The sequence below is a fragment of the Schistocerca serialis genome, chromosome 3 (assembly GCF_023864345.2).
Source record: "Schistocerca serialis cubense isolate TAMUIC-IGC-003099 chromosome 3, iqSchSeri2.2, whole genome shotgun sequence".
NCBI lineage: Eukaryota > Metazoa > Arthropoda > Insecta > Orthoptera > Acrididae > Schistocerca > Schistocerca serialis.
In genome coordinates, this window is record NC_064640.1 from 449,199,535 (window position 1) to 449,214,816 (window position 15,282).

At 43.3% G+C, this 15,282-nt stretch overlaps 1 protein-coding gene and 1 pseudogene across 1 annotated transcript in view; one reads left to right on the forward strand and one right to left on the reverse strand.

Annotated features, from left to right (window-relative positions):
• Positions 1–15,282, forward strand: part of LOC126470914 (uncharacterized) — a 445,629-nt gene that overhangs the window by 394,164 nt on the left and 36,183 nt on the right. The window lies entirely within an intron of this gene.
• On the reverse strand, positions 3,746–3,863 carry LOC126471711 (5S ribosomal RNA; annotated as a pseudogene).

Consider the following 15,282-nt stretch of genomic DNA (forward strand, 5'->3'; position numbering starts at 1 on the left):
GACTGTGCGGCTGGTCCCGGCGGAGGTTCGAGTCCTCCCTCGGGCGTGGGTGTGTGTGTTTGTCCTTAGGATAATTTAGGTTAAGTAGTGTGTAAGCTTAGGGACTGATGACCTTAGCAGTTGAGTCCCATTAGATTTCACGCACATTTGAACATATTTGACAGAGATGTGGAACCAGGCAGATTTTAGAGCCGTGGCCGGCTGCACTAGATTTCTCGGTTGAGAATCCATGGCATGAACTGCTCGAGCGAGGTGAGCCCATAGATTCTCGATTTAGTTCAAATCTAGGGAATTTGGTGGTCAAGGGGGTACAGTAAACTCATTCTGGTGCTCTTCGAACCACGCACGTGCACAGCAAGCAGTGTGGTAGATGACACCATGCCGAGGAAAAAACAAACTGCATGTGGGGGTGGACATGGTCTCCAAGTATAGATGCATACTTGCGCCGATCCATTGTGCCTTCCAAAACGACGAGATCACCGAGGGAATGCCGTCCCTCCTGGAGCCTTCCGACGATTGTTGCACGGTGTTTGCTTCCAGACGTTTCACGCCGTACACTCCAGTGGCCAACCGTCCGATGAAGCATAAAATGTGATTCATCTGAAAAGATCAACTGTCGCCACTAAGTGGACGTCCACTTGAGGTATTGGCTTGCAGATTCCAGCAGTCAGCATGGGTGAATGAACCAGGTACCTGTTGCGGAGGCCCATACGCAGCAATGTTCGCTGAACAGTCGTTGAGGAGACGCTGTTGGTAGTCCCTTAGTTCAACTGGGCTGTCAGTTGCTCAACAGTTGCACGTCTATTCGCCAGTAAACATTTCGCAGACATCGTTCACCTCTGTCCTCTATGACCAGTGGTACGTACACACAGCTATCTCGCCGCTGGTTTTGGATAGCTTCATTTTACCATGCACGGTGTACTTTAACCACGGCAGCACGCGAACAGTTAACAAACACAGCCTTTTCGGAAATGTTTCCAACCCTTACTCGAAAGCAAATGATGATTTTCTTTTGGTCCACAAATAAATCGCTCCGTTTCCAGATTACGAGCCGGCCGCAGTGACCGAGCGTTTCTAGGCGCTTCAGTCGTGAACCACGAGTTTGCTACGGTTTCAGGTTCGAATCCTGCATCGGACATGGATGTATGTGATGGTTCAAATGGCTCTGAGCACTATGGGACTTAACATCTGTGGTCATCAGTCCCCTAGAACTTAGAACTACTTAAACCTAACCAACCTAAGGACGTCACACACATCCATGCCCGAGACAGGATTCGAACCTGCGACCGTAGCAGTCGCGCGGTTCCAGACTGAGCGCCGAGAACCGCTAGACCACCGCGGCCGGCTGTGTGTGATGTCCTTAGGTTAGTTAGGTTTAAGTAGTTCTAAGTTTAGGGGACTGATGACCTCAGCTGTTAAGTCTCATAGTGCTTAGAGCCATTTGAACCATTTTTGAACCACATTACGACAACGACTGCACTTTTTGTTCGCATCCTCTCCCCTCTCCCACCCCAGCGAAACACACTTTATATATATGCCCTGCATTGTTAGTGCTGCCACCTGCCATCTGTTAGTGGTTATTGCACGTTGATGTCGAATGTAGATGGTGGTCACATTAATGTGACTGGACTGTGCATTTGGAGTATAGTTTCCGATTGTCTCACTCAGCGAATAGGCTAACAGAGAAAATTTATGACCAATATTCTTGATCGTCGACTATTGCAGGATCATGAAATATATTCCAAACTGGAATAACGTTGCTTTACAAACAGGTTTTTTTCAGTTATCCAGTATAGATTTCAGAAGAACTCTCGTTTCAGACATACACTGATCAGCCAAACCATTATGGCCACTGCCCAGCGTGGGACTGAATGTAGCCTGGTGACGTTGCGGGTACGTGAGGCTCTAACCCGAGCAGGGAGAAAAATGAGTCATTCTAGCGACCATATGGGTGGCCCATATGGTCGCTAGAATGTCTCGCTTTTTGCCATGCTTGGTGAAAAACCACTGACATAAGAGACTTTGACAAAGGCAAATGTTATTACCGATAGCTGGGGACGAACATCTCGGAAACGTCGAAGACTCTCGGAGACCTGCCGGCTCTGTAAATCACGAAAGGTGGCGATCATAGCAGTTCTGGCGACACAACACAATGCTTGTGCAGGCAGAAATGTTTCGGAATACACCATCGCACACACGTTGTTGAAGATAGGGCTCCTCCGCAGACTACCCCATGTTCCTCTGTTGGCATAACAACCTCGTGTGTGTGTGTGTGTGTGTGTGTGTGTGTGAATTCCAAAGGGACCAAACTATTGAGGTCATCGGTCCCTAGACTTAACACTGGTTAAACTAAATTAAACTAAATTATGCTAAGAACAACACACATGCCCTTGTCCGAGGGAGGACTCGAATCTCCGGCGGGACGACCTCATCGATTACGGTTACAGAGGGCACAGGATCATTGATCTTCGACCGTGGATCGATGGATACGTGTTTGCCTGGTCGGATGAATCACGTGTCTCGTTACACCTATTGGTTGGTCGTGTCCAGACACATCACCTTCTAGGCCAACGGCTGCTTCATCATTAACCGCGCAACGGATGCAGATCAATGCGGCCACTAATGTACTAAGGCGGATTTTCCCCTGGACTTCCATGGGACCTGTGGTGGTAATCGAAGGCACCGTGACAGCTGTGAAGAACGCAAACATTATTGCGGACCGCCTGCATCCCTTCTTGCTTAACATGTTCCCCGGCGGCGATGGCGTGTTTCAGTAGAATAACCGCCCCTATCAGACGGCCATAAGCGCGCTGAAGTGCTTTGAGAAGCGTAATAGTGAACTCACGTTGATGTCTCGGCCACCAAATTTGCCTGGTCTGAAAACGATGGAACATATTTGGGACCCGATCGGCTGCCGCCTCCGCTACCGTAATGTACGGGAATTGCGTGACGCGTACGTAGACAATCTGGTTAAACAAACCTCCAGAAACTAACCAACAACATGTTGAATCTACGTCAAGCAGAATCGCTGCTGTCTTGCACTCCAAAGGTGGACCACCACGCTGTGGGTCACAGTGTTTTGGCTCAACAGTGTACTCCACTCTCAGTACATGTGATTACATTGGACTTCGAGGAGGCGAATGACGCGTGGGAAGAATGATTGTCGGCAAGCCTCTGTATTGGCTCTAAATAGTTGAACTTTCGCATCGTGGTCCTTTCGCGAGATGTTTGTGGGAGGAAGTAGTATGTTTCCTAACTATTCCCGGCAGTACTCTCTCAAAATTTCAATAATAAACCTCTTCGTGATGCAGAACGCCTCTCTTGTACCGTATGCCATTGGAGTTTGAGACCATTTCTGTAACGCTCTTGTGCCGGCTAAACGTTTTCGTGACGAAACGTGCTGCTCTTCGTTGGATATTCTCTATCTCTTCTAGCAGTCTTACCTAGTAAGTGTCCTAGATTGATGAACAGTACTCAAGAGTCGGTCAAACAAGCGCCTTGTAAGCCACTTCTTTCGTTGGCGTGGCACTTTTCCTTATAAAATCACTCCCTCTTCAGGCCACAAGCGACCCATCGGGACCATCCGACCGCCGTGTCATCGTCAGCTGAGGATGCGGATAGGAGGGGCACGTGGTCAGCGCACCGCTCTCCCAGTCGTTATGGTGGTTTTCTTTGACCGGAGCCGCTACTATTCGGTCGAGTAGCTCCTCAATTGGCATCACGAGGCTGAGTGCACCCCGAAAAATCACAACAGTGCATGCCAGCCCAAATGGTCACCCATCCAAGTGCCAGCCACGCCCGACAGCGCTTAACTTCGGTGATCTGACGGGGACCGGTGTATCCACTGCGGCAAGGCCGTTGCCACTTTTCCTTAAGATCCTTTGTATGAATTTCAGTTTGGCATCCCCTTTCCCTAATATTTGTTTTACATGGTCATTCCACTTAAGATGGCTCTGGAAAGTTACTCCTAGACATTTTTCGATAGGTTAGCTACTTTTCAACGACCGCCTACCAGTTCTTTCGAAGGTCGTTTACTTTATACACTGTATGTGTCCAAGATAATCGTTCTTCAGCATTTACATAAACATTTTATGTAAAGTGAAGGTGGAGGGGACAGGAAGGAAAGGAAAGGGGAGGAACTCATGATGTGAGCTGCATCGGGCCTTTATGCGGAATCAGCGGCGCAGAGTACCGGACTGAGATTCGAACCCGGGATCTCCTCCTGCTTACTAGGAAGTTGCGTTAACCACTGCGCCATCCGGTGACAGTGTTTAGTGCAATTAGGGAGAACATCCCGATGCGCCTCCGACCGACTCAAATTCTCACTCAGCGCCTCCTATCCACTGTCCCCGTCCATGTTCTCCATGCTCGCTATTTTGAGATTCCCGGAGGAGGTCGAAAGTAGTCGTGCAATCGCGCTGAAGGTGGTCGATATATTGTCCATCGAGGCTACTCAATTATATGAATGCGTGGCGTCTGTTCCGAAAAAACAGACACCACACGGAATCTGCAACTGTGATACATATTACTCAAACGTTCGACCTCCTGCAGAATCCAAAGTATCGAGCGCTCATACTGTGTCCGGGTGGCGCAGGAGAGCCCGACTTCGAATCCAGGTCCGCTTTTTCACTCGTCGCCGCTGATTCTCCATGAAGGCCCGATGCAGTTAACACCATGAGTTCCTTCCTGTTCCTTCATTTTCTCCCCCTTCACCTTCAGTTTACATAAGATGTATGACAGCTGCGGATTCCGCATGCTGTCTGTGCTTTCGGACATGTCCGAAAGAACAGAAGACGCCACGCATTCATATAATTTAAATAAACATCTTATGTTACAGATTGAAAAACACTTTCAGATGGTGTCGATGATGCTGCTGTTTTTTACTGGTAAATATCGTTGATAGATGATGGGAGAATTGCATACTATGTAGTGAATGGGTTCACAGTTTAAATGTCGATAATTGGAAGGTGACATGTATACGAGATAAAATACTCAGTTCCACCATCGATTAGTCTTTGCAGATTTTACATTGGTTAATCTCGTAGAGGAAAATGATATGAGGTTCCTGAAATTGAGCGAAACAAAAATATATGGTGGTAACTGTGAAGGTAAGACACGGTTGTATTGGTTGAATTGTGAGTAAAATTAGTGGATCCGCGAAGGATGCCACACATAAGCCTCGTGCAAACCATTTTGGAAGATTGCTGGAATCCTCATCAAGTCGACCTGAAGAGAGAGATCGGAGGGTTTTTATAGCTCCGTTTACTCCACACTAAACTATTAATTACACGCACGTGGAACTTAATCGGCAATTATTCGAAGATTTGTGGCGTATTTCAGTATTTCAAAGAAATTCATTTAAGGACTGTAACTGTGAGGTAGGAGAGGTAACTGTTCATTCGAAGCCACAGAAATAGTTATCTTTCGCTAACTCTACACGAGAAAGATTTTGGAAAGGCAGCGATTTGGAGTTACGTACATTCTTCTATGCCCTGTACAGTAGCCTAGTGAAACCTTCTTAACACCAGAGGAGCTACACGTTTCACCAATCAAAAACTAAACCTAAGTCATAGCCCCTGAAGTTACGGTAGCAGAATCTCAATCTATTCCTGAGTGCCTGTGTGTAGTACGAATTCCACCTCTTGTACTAAGACATCTACAATTTTCTCCCTGTGGTCTTCTGTTTCCGCTTTTTCCTTCTCTTTAGTCGTTACGTACACTTGATGTGGCATGTTACTTGTCTGATCGGATGAGAGCGAGAGCGGAGATAACAATGGAATAAATAAATTAAAAAAACTAATTTCTCGGTTTTTTAATTACTTCCATTTTCCACCAATCTTAAATAACTAATTGCAACAGTACTATTGTGCTTTCGCGCAAGAGTTTACGTATGCCATAAGAATTTTTCCATATTCTTTTAATCATAGACAACTATGCCACATTAACGTGCAGTATTTACTTTCACCTGTACCTGCAGCAAAAATACAAATATCAAGCGTTTTATGACTTCTGTTTCAGGTTTTTAAAAATGAAAACGTCAGTTAATGTAAATAAAAGCTTGAGAATAATGAGTAGTAACCAAATCTTTTTTTCATTAGATTCTATAATAGTGGAACAATTCGGATTATTTCACATCGTTTCTGTCCCTCGCATCTATTCTTAGGACCTTCTAGTACTGAATGGTGGATCCTGCATAGCAGTTGTTACGCATGCATTACTCGGTTGCTACATATTCGCAATTCATTTTCAAGTCTACTTCCAGAAAAACGAGCGAAACGTTGCAGGGAGAACTGCACACGCACATAATCAGAGCATAACCGTGAAGACAAATACTGTACGCTTTTAACAATATCTGTAGAAATTTTTTGTATCTAACGAGCTGGACTGAGTAATACTGTAGCATAATTAAACGAGGCGGGAGCCACAAACCCAGATTGCTCTCTTCCTTTTATCTCCGGGAGCTACTTCCACTTCCATTGGCGGTGATTACTATAAAGATCTAACGCAGGGAACCTGTAGGGACGAAGAATGTCCATTATCGGAAGTGAACTTGCCTGTGGTATCTTATCAGCGTGACGGCGATTCCAGAGAGAGAACAAGCGACCGATTCCCCCATTCATTAACGATACTGGAGTTGAATTGCTGAGTCTGTTTACTTACATCGTCTGGAGGCCACTGTTTCATTCACGGGCCTACGCACCCTTCTTCGGAAGATAAGCAACTGCCCCCACCAAGACGTGGCATCTTAGACTCGTCCGTTAAGGTTACTAAAAAATCAGCTGGAGGAAGCTGAACACCGTCGAAATAGTGAACAGAATAGAAGCAATGCTCCTAACAGATGCCTTGGAAGGCTTAACTCAGCTCTTCCGGCGCATGAGAAAGGCAGTAGACGTCACAGCATAACATAGTACGTAATTATTTCCCAAGGCAAGTAGTAAGCTAGAGTGAAGAAAAGGATGTATTTATGTGTACAGTTAAATGTTCACAGTATATCTTATGGGACTTAAGTAAGATGGAGTACTCATTCTTATTTAAAGCGGCTTCATATTTATTAAATTAATAGTCAGAGCTCTGCATAAGATGAAACTCAGAGATAAGTTTAAAATCTTCACTACCTGAGAATCATGGGGTAATGTAGATGCACGTTTCGAACTTCATTGTTTGAAGATAAGAAACATGTAGCGTTCAATCTTGTTTTGTACTGGACCATCATTCAATTCCTTTCGATTGCTGTGGGTCTAATTCGAGCCCGACATTTCAAATAACCATTTTCCTTGTTTCCTTAAATTATCTCAGACGAATTCGCTAATTGTTCCTTTGAAACTGTTCACTCTCTCTCTCTCTCTCTCTCTCTCTCTCTCTCTATCTCTCTATCTCTCTCTCTCTCTCTTTCGTAAAGCTGAAGCAAGATAGCAATAAACAAAGTAGAGAGTAAATGCAGTTTTAGGCCACCAGATATTAAAAAATGATGGACTTCGTTGTTCGAGAACTGTACGCTCATTCAGAAGACAGAAAGTTTTAGTTATTAGGTGAGGTGCAGCGTAGACATCGCGCAAATGTTTTTCTGCGTTTCGTCAACACTGATCAGAAATGTTCGTAGACTGGGTGTGACTGTTAGTAACCCAGTTAAGAGCGGTTTCCAGTTATGGATTTTTGAATGCAGAAGAAATGAGGCAGAGTATTACCCAGCACTGACGATGGGTTCTGTATGACGCTGATGTATAAAACTGAAACTAAGCACAAGTATGCCTACGGTTTTGTACGTGCGTACTCTCTGCTTTACTTATTACTTCCCTTGCGTCACCGCTGGCTCGTCAGGACGATTAGAGAAAGTTATTACTTTTACTCTGGCGCTGGTTTGTTTAGTTTTTGTTTATGAACTACGTCATTACTTTTAAGTAATCAGCACTGAAGTGTCATGCTTACAAAAAGTGCCTGTTTCTGAGAAATTGTGTAAGAGAAATCTATTGAAAGATGGTCCAAAGTGCAAGTAAGACGGAATGTTAGATAGTTTACCATACATTCAACAATGGTATCCCACTTTTCTTGTGTGATATATCTTACGGTGAAGGTAGCATATACATTGAAAGTATGTTAACACACACATTACACATAGCTAAGGATACATTGTTCTCGGATGTTTCTGTAATGTGATTCTGTTTCTGTAATGTGATTCCCATTCCCATTCCCATGTGATTCCCATAGGTAGAACACGTTTGAAAATCGACGGTCTTAGATATTACACGCAGGCATTAGTAAGGCACCTGTGGATGGTAGTATGCTGTTGAAATCTATGGTTTAAATTTCACTACTAATTAGTAAGTAGCACTGAAAACTGTTTTTAAATTATCAGGTCCGTCACACACAGCAGAGAAATTATCATTGCCAAAATGTATAAGATTAAGAAAGTCGAGAACTTTAGAGGAGGAACATTGAATTAATCGGAGAATGAGATGGGTATAAGTTAGGTGTATCCCTTTGAAGGAGTCATGCTGGAATTTACCTAAAGTGATTTAGTGAATTCAGAAAATCCACTGGATACCTACATCACGGAGTTGAGACTAGGATTTAGTCCCTACACCTTCTGAAAACAAGGACTTTGTTTTAAACATTGCAACACGTCGTTCTGTCTCAGAGACTACGTCACTGGGTGCCACCTGTATGGTTGTTGGTGGATTTTTCTGTAAAATAAAAGCACTATAACAAGTGTTCTGTAAAAGAAACTATTTTTCACTCCTCCAAGCTTGAACAATAAAGTCATATCTGGCTATCAGTAAGTATGAAAGAGTAAAAACACTAAAACGTTTGTTTTTGGAATCATGATAATATGATGACCATATTCGTTGCTTATTCTAGTTAGTGAAGATGAGATAGGGAAATTATGCACTATCCTAGAGCATTGTATTTTGTAGACTCTTTATAGCGAACAGTAATAACGAACCGCAAATTGATTTTGGTTTCGATTTAACATATTCATCGTCAATAGTTTGCATAGTTTTATCAAAACACACCAGCTTGTAAAAGTAAACAAGTACTCTCTATTTGTTTTCGCTTGGTACAAGTCAGTCAGAACGTGTGATGCTCCTCCATAATTCGTGTTATATCTCATCGAACGTCACTAGTAATCAAGAACACTGTGAGGGAATGTGAAAAAACATAAAAAACAACGTGGTTGTTATTTGTTGTAGAAATCCGCTAAAACGAATGTAGCGGGCAGACATTTCACAGCAGCTCACCTGTAAATCACCGTACCATTTTTTTTATAGTGGCATGCAAGCCGTCTGACGATGAATTTGTAAATTCAAAACCGTTAACTATACTTTAGCGATAGTATAAACAAAAATCAAATTGTGGCTGATTGCTGCTGTACGTTATAAACATTCTGCATCACAATACTGTAGTTATTCGAGAAAAAAATTGTGGCTGATTGCTGCAGTACGTTATAAATATTCTGCATCACAATACTGTAGTTATTCGAGAAAACAGCTGTAAGAATACTTTGAAAGTCTTTCTCCGCTTCAAGATTTGCAGAGACTACGAAGAGAGGTTTTAATGAGCAGGTCGTGAACGCTTCCTCTTCTGATTGTATGGTTATAGTGTTGAAAAATTCAGATCTGACGGTGGAGTGCACAGGACCTAGCATCGGTAAATTCCGCTCGCACATTTGTCGAACTGGATTCGCCAGGGACGGAAAACGGAAGACCGCCCACGTAAAGGTTATGCTCTGGCCCGCTATTATCTTACATGAGATGTGCAAACATTCGGAGAGCCGCTGATCTTTCGCCCTCATGAAATTTTAAATTCAAGTAGGCACTTGCTCCCCGTGCTGAGGGCGTCCTCCCCGGGTGCTGTATTGACACCATCGGTTTTAACGGAATGGCTGCCAGTATGTGGCCGCGCATCGCAGTTAACCGCGGAATCTATGTGAGCGTTACTGTCAATAAAAGGGGAAGAAAGTACGCGAGGCAAACAGCTTGGCTAACCGCCTTCATTACGTCTTTTTTTCTCCCTCGCGACGTGAACCAGAAGATGCGAGCCCGTCTGCGGCTTCCCCATATTGCTCTTCAGCTAGGAAACAAAATTTAACGGTGTGGTTTCATCGATGTTGCAGCCCGGTTCACTTCAAATTATCGCTTACGTGGTGGTTCCAGTTGCCACATTTTATAACGCCAAAAAATAAATGGTTTCTCTGGCGAAAGACAGTGGGTTCTCATGTTTCTTTTATGAGCTCTTGGGAAATGCTACACATCCTTACAGTACGTGAAAGTAGCAAAGACATGCTCGTACGGTGCTAACCAGTTCTAACCCTTTGCTCCGTATTGTCGTATTGAATTAGTTCTCCCCTGCAGATAGGCAACCCAGTGAACACATTTGCAAAGCAAGCTGCTGTCGCACCTAACTGGAAAATTCGTATATGGATTGCACTCACTCACTGACGTTTACCGCACCACAAGCGGTATCCATATTGAGCGCCTTTATTGCGAATTACAAACTTGCTGAGATGGTCTGTCCACTGATGTGTCACTGTTTTCTGTATGTCTTGTAGTTTTAGAACAGACGTTTTCTGAAACCCAGCAGTGCTGGATGGTTGTAATTAAAGTACAGCTACTCACAGAGTTCCAGTTATGGGTGTAATTATTGTATAGCAGCGAAACTTGGTAGATTTTCTAATGTGTTAATGCGGAACAAGTTTAGGCTGGAAAAAAGTTAGTTTCAGTTTTGGCCAACAGCTACAAATCTGGCGCCGTGACTGCAAGAAAGACATATAGAAATGTTTCCAATATAATGGATTAGAAACGGGATGTGGACAGAAAATGCCAAACAAGTGAGAAAGGCAAAATGTTGATTTTATTATTATTAACAGCCGCTTACACGATTTGTTCAACCGGAGACGTCGACGAGATGCTGTACATCGCCAGATTGCACACGGTGGCCAAAATTGGAACTAATATTTTTTCCATTGTAAATCGGTTCCGCATTAATACATTAGAATATCTACCGAGTTTCACCTCCGTGAGTAATTGCACTTTAATTATAACTTCCTGGTAAGCCAAACTAACACTGTATGCATCAACTCTCCCCACGGCCGAATACGATACAGCAGGAGATTTTTTTCGTGTTGTTCCGACTATGACATTAACTGATATTAATATACATTGACGTGTTTCACTCCGAAAAAAAGTGATGATAGTCAAAGAGTTAAATTGAAGTTGGTTTCTCATTAGAAGAACAGAGAAATACGACTATATTTTTACGTAGTTACATAAACCATTCGTCAGTCTGAGCGCCGTGTTCTTGAGTTGCAGTCGTTCTCCTACAGCACAGAACTCCACTTTTACATAATGTCAACATAGTGACAATCACTGAATAGACATCTACATATTTCGGAAACAGGAACAGTAGTCTCTATACCAAGGGTCACCTGTGGGTCGTCAGGCTCATTTTCTCTGGTGTTTCGGCAGATATTTGCAATTTCGTATTTGCCACCTACAGCTGGAGTCAGCTCAAACGAATTCTGATTATCACGTCTTTCATACGATGCCCAGCTAGGACGGAAAGACTTTGTCTGTTTCCCATTACAAAGAAAATGACTTTCAAAGTGGCATTTTATGTGCCCATTAGATAGAGCGGTTCCAAATTAGTCTAGTACGTTATTCGTTTTATCGATATGTATTAACAGGAACAGCAAAACACCAAGAACAATCAGTACTCCAACAACGACTGAACAGCGCTTCTGCTTAGCGGTAGGAGTCAGTGCAGGGAGGTGCTGTAGCTGCTAGGCTACTGGTTATCCTGCAGATTTTACTATCCCTGTTAATACACATCGATAAAATGAATATCACTCTAGCGAATGGGCCCGTAAAATTCTTCTTAATTTTTCTGTAATGGGGAATAAATCGGCGCCTCCGACCATTGCTGGGCGTTGCATGAAAGGTGTGGTAGACGTAATTGTTGTTTGGCTGACTCCAGCTGCGTGTTGCAAAAACATAAAATGTAATAAAATAAATACAAATATCTGCCTAAACACCAGAGAAAAGACTCCAGACGACTCTTACGAGAAATACCTTGTATACTTAAGATAGCATTAAACAATGAACAGAAGATTGGAAGGTCGACGTAAACTTATTTTATCGCTCTTACAAGACTCTGTGAACTCATCGGTCAGTTTACTCTCCGTTTATACTACCTGTCTGCACATGATCTTACACACGTTCGAGTGACGGCTAGCACGGATCTCGTGGTAATTATTACGATGTTATGCCTTAATACAATTAATTTGAGGTTGTGATATTTTGGCGAGGTATGAAGTGTCCTTAAAGAGCAGTGCAAAGTTTAGTAAGACTTCCGGTCAGAAGCACGTGACAACTCCTTCCTCGAAATAAATACAATTAGCATTATGTCTAGATAGTGAAGCTATTATCGTGTAGTAGCACATCTACCCTCATGTGCCACCGTATGGTGCGTGACGGAGTTTACCAACACAATTACAAGTCAGTTCCTCTCCTGTTCTCCTGGCAAATTGAGCTAGGGGAAAAGGACTGTTTGTATGCCTGCGTACGAACCCTAATTTCTCTTATCTCAGCTTTGTTATCCTTATGCGAAATGTATATTGGAGGCAGTAGAATCGTCCTCCAGTCACCTTCAAATACCGGTGTTTCTATAAATTTTCTCAATAGTGTACCGCTAAAGGAACATAGTCTTCCCTCCAGGGATTCCCATTTGAGTTCACGAAGCATCTCTGTAACACTTGCATGTTGATCGAATCTACCGGTAAATATCTTTAGGACACTAAATTATTTCGATGTCGTCCTTTAATACGACGTGGTGGGAACCCCAAACATTCGAACAGTATTCAAGAATAGATCGCACTAGTTTATTACATCTTTACAGATGAACCACACTTTTCTAAAATGTGTCCAGTATGTCTATACCATGCAAGGGATCGTAAAGTACAGAGTACTTCCCGTTTTGCAGTTTTTAGGGCTTCAGCCCTTTCGATTCGTGAGCGGAGCGTGGGAAGAATGAGTGGAAATGCCCCTTTGCGCGTAGTCATTAGTCTAAACTTATCGTCACGATCGCCACGGGTTCCATACATAGTGAGTTTTAGTACATTTCTAGATTCTTTACTTAATGCTGGTTCATGAAATTGTTTAAATAGACGTCGCGGGATAGTTGTGGTCTCTCTTGAAGCGTCAGCCAAGTCAGGTTTCTCAGCATCTTCGCGATGCTCTCCCCTGGCTCAGACAAATCTGTGACCATACGTGCTGCTCTTCGTTTATATGTTCAGTATTTCTTAACAGTCCGATTTTGTACGAATCCCACTCATCTGAGCGATATTTTAGGATGGATTGTACGAGTGTTTTGTAAGCATTCTCCTTTATAGCTTGACTGCATCTTCCCAGTACCCTTCCAATGAAACGAAGTCTGCCACCTGCTTTACATACGACAGAGCCTGTGTGAACATTGAGTTTCATACCCCTACAAACTGTTACACCCAAAGCCGGTCGGAGAGGCCGAGCGGTTCTAGGCGCTTCAGTCTTCAACAGCGCGATCGCTACGGTCGAAGGTTCGAATCCTGCCTCGGGCATGGATGTGTGCGATGTCTTTAGGTTAGTTAGGTTTAAGTAGTTCTAAGTTCTAGGGGACTGGTGACCTCAGATGTTAAGTCCCATAGTGCTTAGAGCCGTTTGAACCATTTGTTACACCCAACTATTTGTGATTGCAGTTGAGACTAGTTTATATTGTAGTAATAGGATACTACTCTTTTATAGTGTTGTGTGAAGTTTTAAATGTTGTGTGTCGTAAGTATACGAACCTATTGAGGAAGGAAGATTAGAATTTATCATCACATCGCCAGCGAGGTCATTAGAGGCCAAGCGCTATCTCGGTTAGACAAGGAAGAGGAAAGGAAGGGGCCATGGTGTACGTAAGGAACCATTCCGGAAGTGATTCATGAAATTTATCTGGATGGGGAGTTGGGTCCCGATCCTCAAGAATGCCAGTCTAATGCCTTAACCACTCCGACATATTGTTCGGAAGCTTTTAAAGATGGAAAGAAACTAATAAGAAAACATCATTCGGATAGATGACAACGTGACACAATGAATAATTTAAAGTGACGCTAAAAGAAGTGCGAAACTGATGATGATATCTTAGAATAGTGAAAGTGTAATACACATACACAGTGCGAGAAGAAAACGTAGAATAGTGTAGACAGCTCCGTTCCATTGTAGTTGAAGCTTATATGACATAATAGAAGGCACTGATCATTACCAATTAGTATGTCACCTGAGATGCATTAAATTCTGTCTAGTCTTCCTTCGACACATCGAAGCCGAAACACCGTCAGAGTCATGACAAATAACTCACGTCTCCGGTGTCATTGTGGCACAGAATAATAAAACTGGAGATAGTTCGGCTGTCACTGGATCCAAATTACACTTGCTGTAGCTTTTCCGAGATTGGTGTCGTCCGAAGGGCGAAGAGACCGTTCAAGGTTGGTACCTCGCGAAGGAACCTTCAATAAACATAGTCGCTGCCTGAAGCAACGGCAAATGAGAGGCGATGGCGTAGACTCACTCAGAAGGTTTTCCAGACGCCACAGCGTCAGCTTGCTTATTTCTGGCAGAGCGCAGTGCTGCGCAGTCCAGTCAGCCATCATCGTCGAAGTCGACAGCAACGTCTCTCCACTGAGGCAGCAGTGCGAGAGTTGCATTGGACAGAAATCTGCGTTTATGTTTATACTCAATTGTACTCCGTAAGAAGAGACTAGTATCTTGTCTGTAACAATTGATACATTAATGCAGGGTGACATTATGAATACTCGTGACATTCCTGTGAAAATGGATTTTTACAGAGTTATGTATTTCATCTTGTTTTTTTGTGAGCTGATATTTTGTGTGCTGAAGTGTCACCTCGGCCCCATTGAGGAGCAAAGCTGAGAACCCACCACTATACCAAAGAGTGATATTTCGTCCGGAACAACACTGAGGAAGTGAGAAATATGAATCAGATTGTCTGGGCCTGTAGCGGCAGCCAGAGGCATCAGAATTTACTAGGCAAGCATGAGGATTTAACTTCTGGGAACGTAAGCTTACTTGAAAGTTAAGAGCGGTACTCACCTCTAATATTACGTCAGTTTTTATGAAAACCAGCAGTCCAAAGTTGGAATGCAGTTTCTGGCTATTTACAACCGAGAGGCGTGGCTCAGTGGTTAAGGCGTGAGAAATGGATTAGGGAGAACCGGGGTTTAATTCCACCACATCACTTTGGATTTTCCGA